The following is a 9,575-nucleotide window of genomic DNA, read 5'->3' as shown; positions in this document are numbered from 1 at the left end:
GCCCCCACACTACACAGCAGGGCTGGGAGCACAATGTGCAGTGAGAGGAGGGATGAAGCAATCATCTCCTCTCGAGGAGGGGCAAGGTCTAAGATCTGGAACGCCTGCCTGGGGTGTTGTCTCCTTGCCATCCGGCCCAGGTTTCATCCAGCTCTTTGACGGAAAGTTTGTTTGCTGTCTGCGTTTACCGTGATTTAGCTCAGCAGGTCCCATCCCCTTTTCCCGTTCACCCTGAGAAGACTTGCTGGTGGCGCTTGTGGCTGCAGCATTTACTCCCAGATAACATACAAGATGTGGTATAAGAAATCCTTTCACCACCCTCTAAACATTACAGTGCCGAGCTACATCCTACATTTTTAGTAGAGATGGGGTTTCTCCATGTTGGTCAGGCTCGTCTTGAACTCCCGACCTCAGGTGATGCTCCCGCCTCGGCCTCCCAAAGCGCTGGGATTACAGGGGGAGCCAACACACCTGGCTGAGAGAACTATTAAATGCCAGACACATTGCCAGACATCTTCTGCTCTTTGGTCCTGTTTCTCCGCCACTGCTCTGACATGAAGAATTCATTTCTTTCTTCCATTGCTGTCTTTGTCCTCATAGTGTCTTCTCTAAATTGACCCAGGCAGACCTCAACATTTTCAAGTACAGCAATTTGGAAAAGTTAAGTAGAGCTCTAGGGTTCAAGTCACAGTTCCTGGGGCTCTCTCTGTGGAGTTCAAAGTTAGGATTCCCTCTAACGAGAAAAATAGGCTACTCCATCTGACTCACTGAGGATCAATGTTTCTGATGTAAGAAATGATTCTACCCTTTTCATTGCTTAAACGAATACCATGACTCAGATATGTGTCTGTTTTGCAGGGGCCCTGACATGAAAAGTGAGTTTGCCAAGATCGGTGTCACAACAGGCTTGGCAAGATATGGCTTGAGTCAGATAAGGGCCACTGGTCCAGAAGGGGCTTGTGTGGTGGGTGGTGTGATGGCAGCAGGAACCCAGGGAGTGAATATGCTGAGATGGGAAGGGGTCCCACCCACAGAGCTGCAGGCAAAGCGGTCCCACCTTAATCCCTGGTGGAAGGTGACTGAGAAGGACTTAACTGCCCCAACCAGGCATGCTGGGACTTCAGTGCCATTGACAATAGTGAAGGGGATTGGTGAGTAGGAAGGGAGGCAAAAGAACAGTTTTAGAAGCTGGGTCTGAACAGTACGGATTTAAAGGAGGTGGGACCTCCATAGACACCTGGGAGTTCCTGGCCTCCAGCCTCATCCTGGCAACCGAGTCGGCTGCCGAAGGGCTTCCTGTCTGGGCAGGAGAAGGCAGGGATCAAGCGCCGGTGGAGGTCAGTGCCCACAGCTGAGCTGAACAAAAGTGGGAGGCAGAGTGGGCCTGGGGAAAGGTGTGTTACAAATCAAGGGGAAAAAAATGTATCTGCCACCCTTTGGGGAGGGCCTCCCCATTGTGTCGCATGGATTTCTCTGTCACGGGGAGGAGCAGCACCCAGGGAAAAAGAGCTTTGTGTGCCCATGACACATTACTATTTTGTTGTCTCTGGCATTTCTGGGCATTGTTTCTGCTGAAGTGACAGAAGAGAGAAAAAGCTGATCAAAACTAAATGACAGAGCAAAGGGGTTGATAGGGAGTGTCTTTTCAAATACACAGGGACATTCACCAAGAAGGGCCATTTTTGGATCATAAAATAAATCTCATCAGGGCGTGATAGCTCACTCCTGTAATCCCAGCACTTTGGGAGGCCAAGTTGGGTGGATCATTTGAGGTCAGGAGTTCGAGACCAGCCTGGCCAACATGGCGAAACCCTGTCTCTACTAAAAATACAAAAATTAGCCGGGTGTGGTGGCATGGGCCTGTAATCCCAGCTACTCGGGAGGCTGAGACAGGAGAATCGCTTGAACTCAGGAGGCGGAGTTTGCAGTGAGCTGATATTGCACCATTGCACTCCAGCCTGGGTGACAGAGTGAGATTCCATCTCAATAAATAAATAAATAAATAAATAAATCTCAACATATGTAAAGGGTTAAAATCATGCGAAGCATCTTGTCCAAGCACAATGGAAATAAACTAGAAATCAACAGCAGGAAGCTATCTGGAAAAATCCTCAAATGTTTGGATATCAAATAATATGCTTCCAAATAACTATATATCAAATTAAAAAGTACAAGGAAAACTAGAAAGTATTTTGAAATGAATGAAAATGATAATACAAAATATCAAAATCTATCAGACACAGATAAGAAAATGTCTAGAGGCATCCACACTGAACTTTCTGATCTCTAAATCACCGTGCATCATTGCTGCCAAATTTTTTGCTCACGCTCATATCTCTGCCTGAAATTTTCTTTCCTACCTGACTGAATTCCAGACAGCTATCCAAGTCCAGTTTAACTGTCACCTCCTCTAAGAAGTCACCATTCTTCCTGGATAGTATTAACTACCCCCACTCGTAGCTCAGAAACTCTGACCACAGAAAAATTATCACATTGTTTTATGATTGGGTGTATGTCAGTAAACTGATGCGGTTACTTGAGGACATTACTTTTGTAACCTGAGAATCTATCGTGGCTGCTATATAGTAGAAGCTCAGGACATGTGAGGACTTGAGTGGCAGCAGAGGTAAGGGTCATCTCCTGGGTATGGAGCTTGGACAAGAACCTGCACTCTTCTGTTCCATTTCACCTCAACCATCCATGTCCCCAACCACATCTCCACCATCCTACCTGTACCAAGTGCTAATCCCTTGAATCACGTCAGTGACTATCTTCAGCTCAATCCCAATCACAGGTCAGGAGGGAGGGCATCAGGTATACCGTGAGCAAAACAGAGTATGAGATGGGGCCAACTGGCCTCTGGATTAGGGGCAGGGCTTGTCCTGTATGAGGACAGGGAGAAATGAGGTTGCTAAGTCTCCCCAAGACCCCTGCCAAATCTCACCATAGACATAAGATGAGGTGAATTTCATTTATCGCCTGGGCATTCATGACCTGAGAGGCTTAGCTCTGGGTCAAGTTGAGCCCTCTCTGTCCCTGGCCAACAGGAGAAAGGCAAAGGCTGAATGAGTCTCGGGGACTGTCTCTGCTTTGCAAGTGGGCCCTGAGGTGAACAGGGACCTTTCCAAATTAATGCATCCACAGCAGTTTGGCAAAGTCAGGCCTTAAACCAGGGTCACTCTCCAGGGGTTGCCTATGTGATGGGTGGTCTGATGGACAGAAACACAGAGGGTGGGCAAGACACAATTTTGGGTGGGGCAGCAGCTTGATGATCTGACCATCTGACCATGGGAAAGTATATCACATGCCAAAGGTTGAGGGGTCTCTAGGTTTAATTCCTAGGAGGACATAATTAAGAAGGCTGCCTGGGCTCCAACAAAGCAGGCTGGAGGCCGGGCCACACAGACCGTGGGAGAGGGGATTGTGAGCAGAAGGGAAGGCTGAAAGGGAACCCTAGACACTCTGTGAGGACAGCAAGGACTAGAAGGTGGGATTCCTTTGACACCTGGGTTTCTGGTTCACCCCTGACACAGGAATCCTGGCAAATGGCGTCGTGCCAAGCCCCACCCTCAGTGCTCTGGACCTGCCGCGGGGATACCCTTGCCCACAGCTGGAAGACTCTTGCCCCTGCTGTGGGCTTTCCCACTGTGTTCCCACTGATACTTTGCCTTCCTCGGCTCTGAACCCCTAAAATCTCTGCTGGGGTCTGGGTCTAACTAATGATGAAGTAACGGAAAGTGAACAATCATAAACTAGATGACAGAGAGGCAGGATGTGAACAATAGCGGCTGATCTCTCCCTGAGAGAGAGGTGGGATCTGAGTCCTGAGAGATCATGGAGGGGTCAATCCTGAGCTGATCTGACCCAGGGTTCTGCACTCTTTTGTCTCCTTCCTGAAGGCAGAACATCCACCTAGAGGTGATACCACGGCGGCGCAGAGTTGTTCACCTGTTGTCCTCGATCGCTGACAGCCTTGGCTCCCACTGCTGTGTGTTCCCTGAGTCAAGTGGAGTTACAAACCCCCTTCCAAGACCAGATGGCACTGACAGACACGGCTTACTCCTTTGCCGAACCAATTTAATGTGTGACCTTCCTAAGTTGCACCCTGTCTCAGCCTCGGTGTGTTGCATCGTGACTTACAGAGAGGAATAGGCTGCTCCTCACTGAATGGTTGACAAGATGAAGTAAGAGTTATAAAGTGTCTGGTGCCAGAAGACGCTCCATAAATTGTTCCTCTCATGGGCTTGATGAAGGAAACGTGAAAGAAAGGGTTTTAGTCCCCCGTGATTATCTTCATAACTTCAGAGATTCAATAACTATTGAAATGCTATCAATTTTGCTGTAATGTGACATATGTGTTTCAAAGATTTCCCAGCACTGTACAAAATAGTACCATAAAAACTACAAAGTTTGTGGGAAAACAAGGTTGGAGGCACAACACTCAAAAAATCGTTCAGGCCGGGCGCGGCGGCTCACGCCTGGAATCCCAGCACTTTGGGAGGCTGAGGCGGGCGGATCACAAGGTCAGGAGATCGAGACCATCCTGTCTAACAAGGTGAAACCCCATCTCTACTAAAAAATAGAAAAAATTAGCCGGGCGTGGTGGCGGGTGCCTGTAGTCCCAGCTGACTCGGGAGGCTGAGGCAGGAGAATGGCGTGAACCCGGGAGGCGGAGCCTGCAGTGAGCCGAGATCGCGCCACTGCACTCCAGTCTTGGCAACAGAGCAAGACTCCGTCTCAAAAAAAAAAAAAAAAAAAAAAATTTCAGTACATGTTTTTTAAAAGATAGGGCTGGGCACAGCAGCTCACATCTATAATCCCAACACTTTGGGAGGCCTAGGCAGGAGGATCACTTGAGCCCAGGAATCTGAAGCTGCAGTGAGCCTTTGCTCGTGAGATTGTGGACCTATGATCCTACCACCAGCCCACCTGGTTCTAACACCCCCTCCTCTATATGTGAGAGGGAGAGAAGAAAAGTGAGGGAGAAAAGAGAGATAAGCAAAGAACAGAGAGGAAAAATGGAAAATAAGAGGAAATTGGGGGAATTAAACAGAGGGGAGGGCATGGATCCCCGGGAGTTAGAAGAGTAGCAGCTTGTGGATTACCATGCAGTGGAGGAAGAAGAGTTGTTGGAAATTATTTGAGAGGTAGTATAATCATTTGTGAGGCAGTTTTCTGCATTCACCATTTCTCACAGACTAAGTCACTCATAAGCAAACGTGCAATTCACATTACACTGAAATTCTTCCCTAATACATCATTTGCATTGGAATAAAGTACGGTTTTCAAAGAACCTGATATAGCAGAACTGACTGTATAAATTATGTGAGCACAGTGCAAGTAATTCTTTTTTTTTTTTTTTTTTTTGAGACAGAGTCTCACTCTATCTCCCAGGCTGGAGTGTAGTGGTGCGATCCCGGCTCACTGCAACCTCGATCTCCCAGGCTCAAGCGATTCCCCTGCCTCAGCCTCCTGAGTAGCTGGGATTACAGGCATGTGCCACCACGCCCGGCTAATTTTTGTATTTTTAGTAGAGACGGGGTTTCACCCTGTTGGCCAGGCTGGTCTTGAACTACGGACCTCAGGTGATCTGCCCCCCTCGGCCTCTCAAAGTGCTGGGATTATAGCATGAGCCACTGAGCCCAGCCACAAGTAGTTCTGATAAACACTTTAACACTGAATGCAAAAAAAAAAAAAATTGTGTGTGTACTTTTTTTTTATTTTACTTTAAAATAGACACACCAAACACGTTTCTAAATAAATGTAATATGGAAATCTTTCTTTTTCTCCTCCATTCCCAGTGATGATATGGTTGTAAATTCTTATCATCTGATAATTTTTATCAGATCTTTACAAATTATAAACTTATTTGCAACTCTGTTTTCAGACTATCCCTTCTATTATAATCATGAAACTGAATTAAATAGGTAGCTATTTTTTGACTTTTACTCCTTTATTTTTATTTTCATAGTTTTACAAGAATATAATGTATGTAATCCATCTTCCATTTTAAACCTAAAGTCTTCCTAATCTCTTCTTCATAGTTTCAACAAACATAAAGGTAACAATTCAAAGCACCTGTCACTTCAACAAGAAGATATTTTACATATTTAAAAAAACAGATAACAATTTTAAAATACTTGCTATAAGAATAAAATTGTATCTAATAAGTAGAACTTAAATTTTGACTGATGTTGCAATAGATTTGGTGGGGGCTTTTTTTGTGGGTTTTTTTTTTTGTTGTTGAGACAGGGTCTTGCTCTGTTATCCAGGCTGGAGTACAGAGATGTGAACGCAGCCCACTACAGCCTTGAACTCCTAGGCTGAAACGATCCTCCTGCTTCAGCCTCCCATACTGCTGGGACCACAGGCGTGAGCCATCCCACCCAGCTAATTTTTAGATTTTTTTTTATAGATATGGGCGTTTCACTATGTTGCCTAGGCTGGTCTCAAACACCTGGGCTCAGGTGATCCCCTGCCTCAGCCTCCCAAATCGCTAGGATTACAGGCATGAGCCTCTGTGCCTGGCCTCTTTATTATCATTATTATTTAATATTTTCAAACTAGGAAAAAAGCTATGCAGTAACAGAAAATTCTAGTTATATTTAAAACAGGATTGTAAGAGAAACATGTTAATGTAATTTTGGTTTTCTCTTTTTTATAATTTTAACATTTTAGATTCAGGGAGTACATGTGCAGTTTTGTTACATGGATATATTGTGTGACACTGGGGTTTGAGATATGAATGATCTCATGTAGTGAGCAGCAGCACAGTACTCAATGGCAGTTTTCAGTCCTCACCCCTCCATCTCTCCCCTTCTCATAGTCCCCAGTGTCCACTCTTCCCATCTTTATGTCCATGTGTACCCAAAGCTTAGCTCCCACTTACGAATGAGAACATGCAGTATTTGGATTTCTGTTCCTATATTAATTCACTTAGGATAATGGCCTCCAGTTGCATCCATGTTGATCCAAAGGACACAATTTTGTTCTTTTTTATGGCTGCATAGTATTCCATGATGTATATGTGCCACATTTCCCTTACCCAATCCACAATTGATGGGCACCTAGGTTGATTCTATGTCTGCTGTTGTGAATAGTGCTGCAATGAACATGTGAGCATGTGTGTCTTTTCACTAGAATGATTTCTTTTCCTTTGGGTATATGCCCAGTAGTGAAATTGCTGGGTCAAAGGGCAGTTCTGTTTTAAGTTCTTTGAGAAACCTCTGAACTGCCTTCTGCAGTGGCTAAACCATTTTACATTTTCACCAGCAGCGTAAAGTGTTCCCTTTTCTCTATAGCCTCATCACCCATATGCTATTTTTTGACTTTTTACCCCCAAAGTCTCAAGTTTTATTTAAATAGCCTCCAGCGAGAACAGAGTGGGCCAGTGACTACCCCTTCCTTGTAAAGTCTATTAACCAAACCAAGGAGAGTAAGCACACCCTGCAGCCAGCCTGCCAGCCAGTCATGTGATAGGCGGGGTGCCTCTCAATGGGGGCGGCCACGACCACGGCCCCAGCTAGCTGCTGGGGGAGCATCCACAGTCAATCGGGTTCTTGATGGTTTCATCCACAGACACAATCAGGCACACAGCCTAAGAGGCCACTGCCAGGGCATTGATCCATACCAAAGCCGGCTCCCACACAAAGGCCTCAAAGTTGTCAGCAATGTCCTCGTTGTTGATGTCCACCTCACATCACGTGCCCCTGGGAATGCCGTGCCTGCAGCTTGTTGAGAATCTTTGTGGCCCCAAAGCCAGCATTATTGTACAGCTGGAATGAGACAATCTCCAAGGCCTTGGCATATGCCCCAATCAACAGCTGTTGTTTTCCTGGAATAGTCTTTGAGGAATCCTGGAGGTACTTGGAGAACTCCCTCTCAATGGCCCTGCCACCAGCCACCACTGACTCATTCCCAATGGCCCTCCTGATGATCATGATGGCATCACACAGGGACCGCTCTGTCTCCTCAATAAACTGCTCACTACCACCATGGAGGATGAAGGTGCCTGTCTTGGCTTTGAGGCAGCCAGTAAAAAAGTTGTACCTCTCACCTTTAATCTGGGTCTCTTCAAACACCTGGCATCGACCCAGCACATCTGCTAAGAAAGCATTCGTACTGGTCTGGATTGAGCCTCCACAGGCCATCATCGTCCTCTTCAGATTCTCCTCAGGTACTTGGCCAGCACAGAACATGTTCCTGTCAGCAAAGTACTGGGAGGCCACATCTCCAGCGGGGAGTTCGGACAAGACAACTTTGGCTCCAGAATGATAGATCCTCTCTAACTTGTCATAGAGAATGTTCCACTCAGCATCAACAATCGCCTGATAATCCTCAACTGTGTGGACTTTTATCTCAGCATTATCTTTCTCAGCTTTCAACTCGAGCTCAACATTCAAAAGGGCAATCTAGGGATTTTGGTATTTTTGGGGGGGGTTGCATTTTAAACCCAGCATAAGAGAAAGTCTTCTTAAATGCAACACCAGCTGGGCTCCATCCTGTACCTTCTTGATTCCAATCATTTTAAGCTGCAGCAAATCATCACACGTCATCACTGCATCCACCACCATCTTAGCAAAGAAAGCTTTCTGCTGTGAGATCAGTTGGAGCTCAGAGTGGTCCTGGCACACTACTCCAGGAGCTTCCTCTACTCCACTTTATCTGCCTTCTTCACAGTCACAGCAATCTCTTTGATCGTGTTAACTACCAACTGGGTGGCTGTGCAGACAGCTCGAATGTTGAGCTGAGGGTGTAAACCATCCTTCACCTACAGTTTCACCTGCTTCAGAAACTCTGCAGCCAGCAAGGTCACTGAGATGGATGGTGCCATCATCGACCTCAGTGTCTTGGGATTTGGCAATGTCTACTAATGTCTTTGCTGCAGGATGGACAACATGAAGAAGTTTCAGAATTGTGGCCACATCGTTAGATATTGTTGCTTTGCCTCCGCCATCCACAATAAGCTTGTCCATGCCACAGGCACCCAGGGTGGCTCTTACAGCCTTGGCAATCACCTGGCAGGCACTGAGGTTATTCACAAGCTGGGGGATGCCTTGGGAGCTATCAGTCCCCTCTTTCAACAGGATAACTAGTGTGGGCATCATTTTGGAAGCTTATTCAGTGGCCCGCTACTCTCCTCTCTTCTCCGTGACGGGTCCGCCCAGCAATCCACCTAATTTTTGACTTTTTAATAATCACCATTCAGGCTGGTGTGAGATGGTATCTCACTGTAGTTTTGTTTTGCATTTCTCTGATGATTAGTGATGCTGAGAATTTTTTCATGTTTGTTGGACACTTAGTATGTCTTCTTTTGAGAAGTGTCTGTTCCTGTTCTTTGCCCACTTTTTCATGGGGTTATTTGGTTTTTGCTTGTTGAATTGTTTAAGTTTCTTACAGATTCTGGATATTAGACCTTTGTTGGCTGCATAGTTTGCAAATATTTTCTCCCATTCTGTAGGCTGTCTGTTTACTCTGTTGATAGTTTTTTTTTCCCCCCCCTGCAGAAGCTCTTTAGTTTAATTAGGTCTCACTTTTCAACTTTTGGTTTTGTCGCAATTGCTTTTGAGGACTTG

At 46.0% G+C, this 9,575-nt stretch overlaps 1 pseudogene; it reads right to left on the bottom strand.

Moving 5' to 3' along the window:
• Positions 1-7,491: 7,491 nt before the first annotated feature.
• LOC101131591 (T-complex protein 1 subunit eta-like) lies at positions 7,492-9,117 on the bottom strand (annotated as a pseudogene).
• Between the last annotated feature and the right edge of the window lie 458 nt (positions 9,118-9,575).

The sequence above is a fragment of the Gorilla gorilla genome, chromosome 5 (genome assembly GCF_029281585.2).
Source record: "Gorilla gorilla gorilla isolate KB3781 chromosome 5, NHGRI_mGorGor1-v2.1_pri, whole genome shotgun sequence".
In the NCBI taxonomy this organism is placed as follows: Eukaryota; Metazoa; Chordata; class Mammalia; order Primates; family Hominidae; genus Gorilla; species Gorilla gorilla.
The sequence above is the reverse complement of the archived record's forward strand: the minus strand, read 5'-3'. Positions and strand labels throughout refer to the sequence as shown.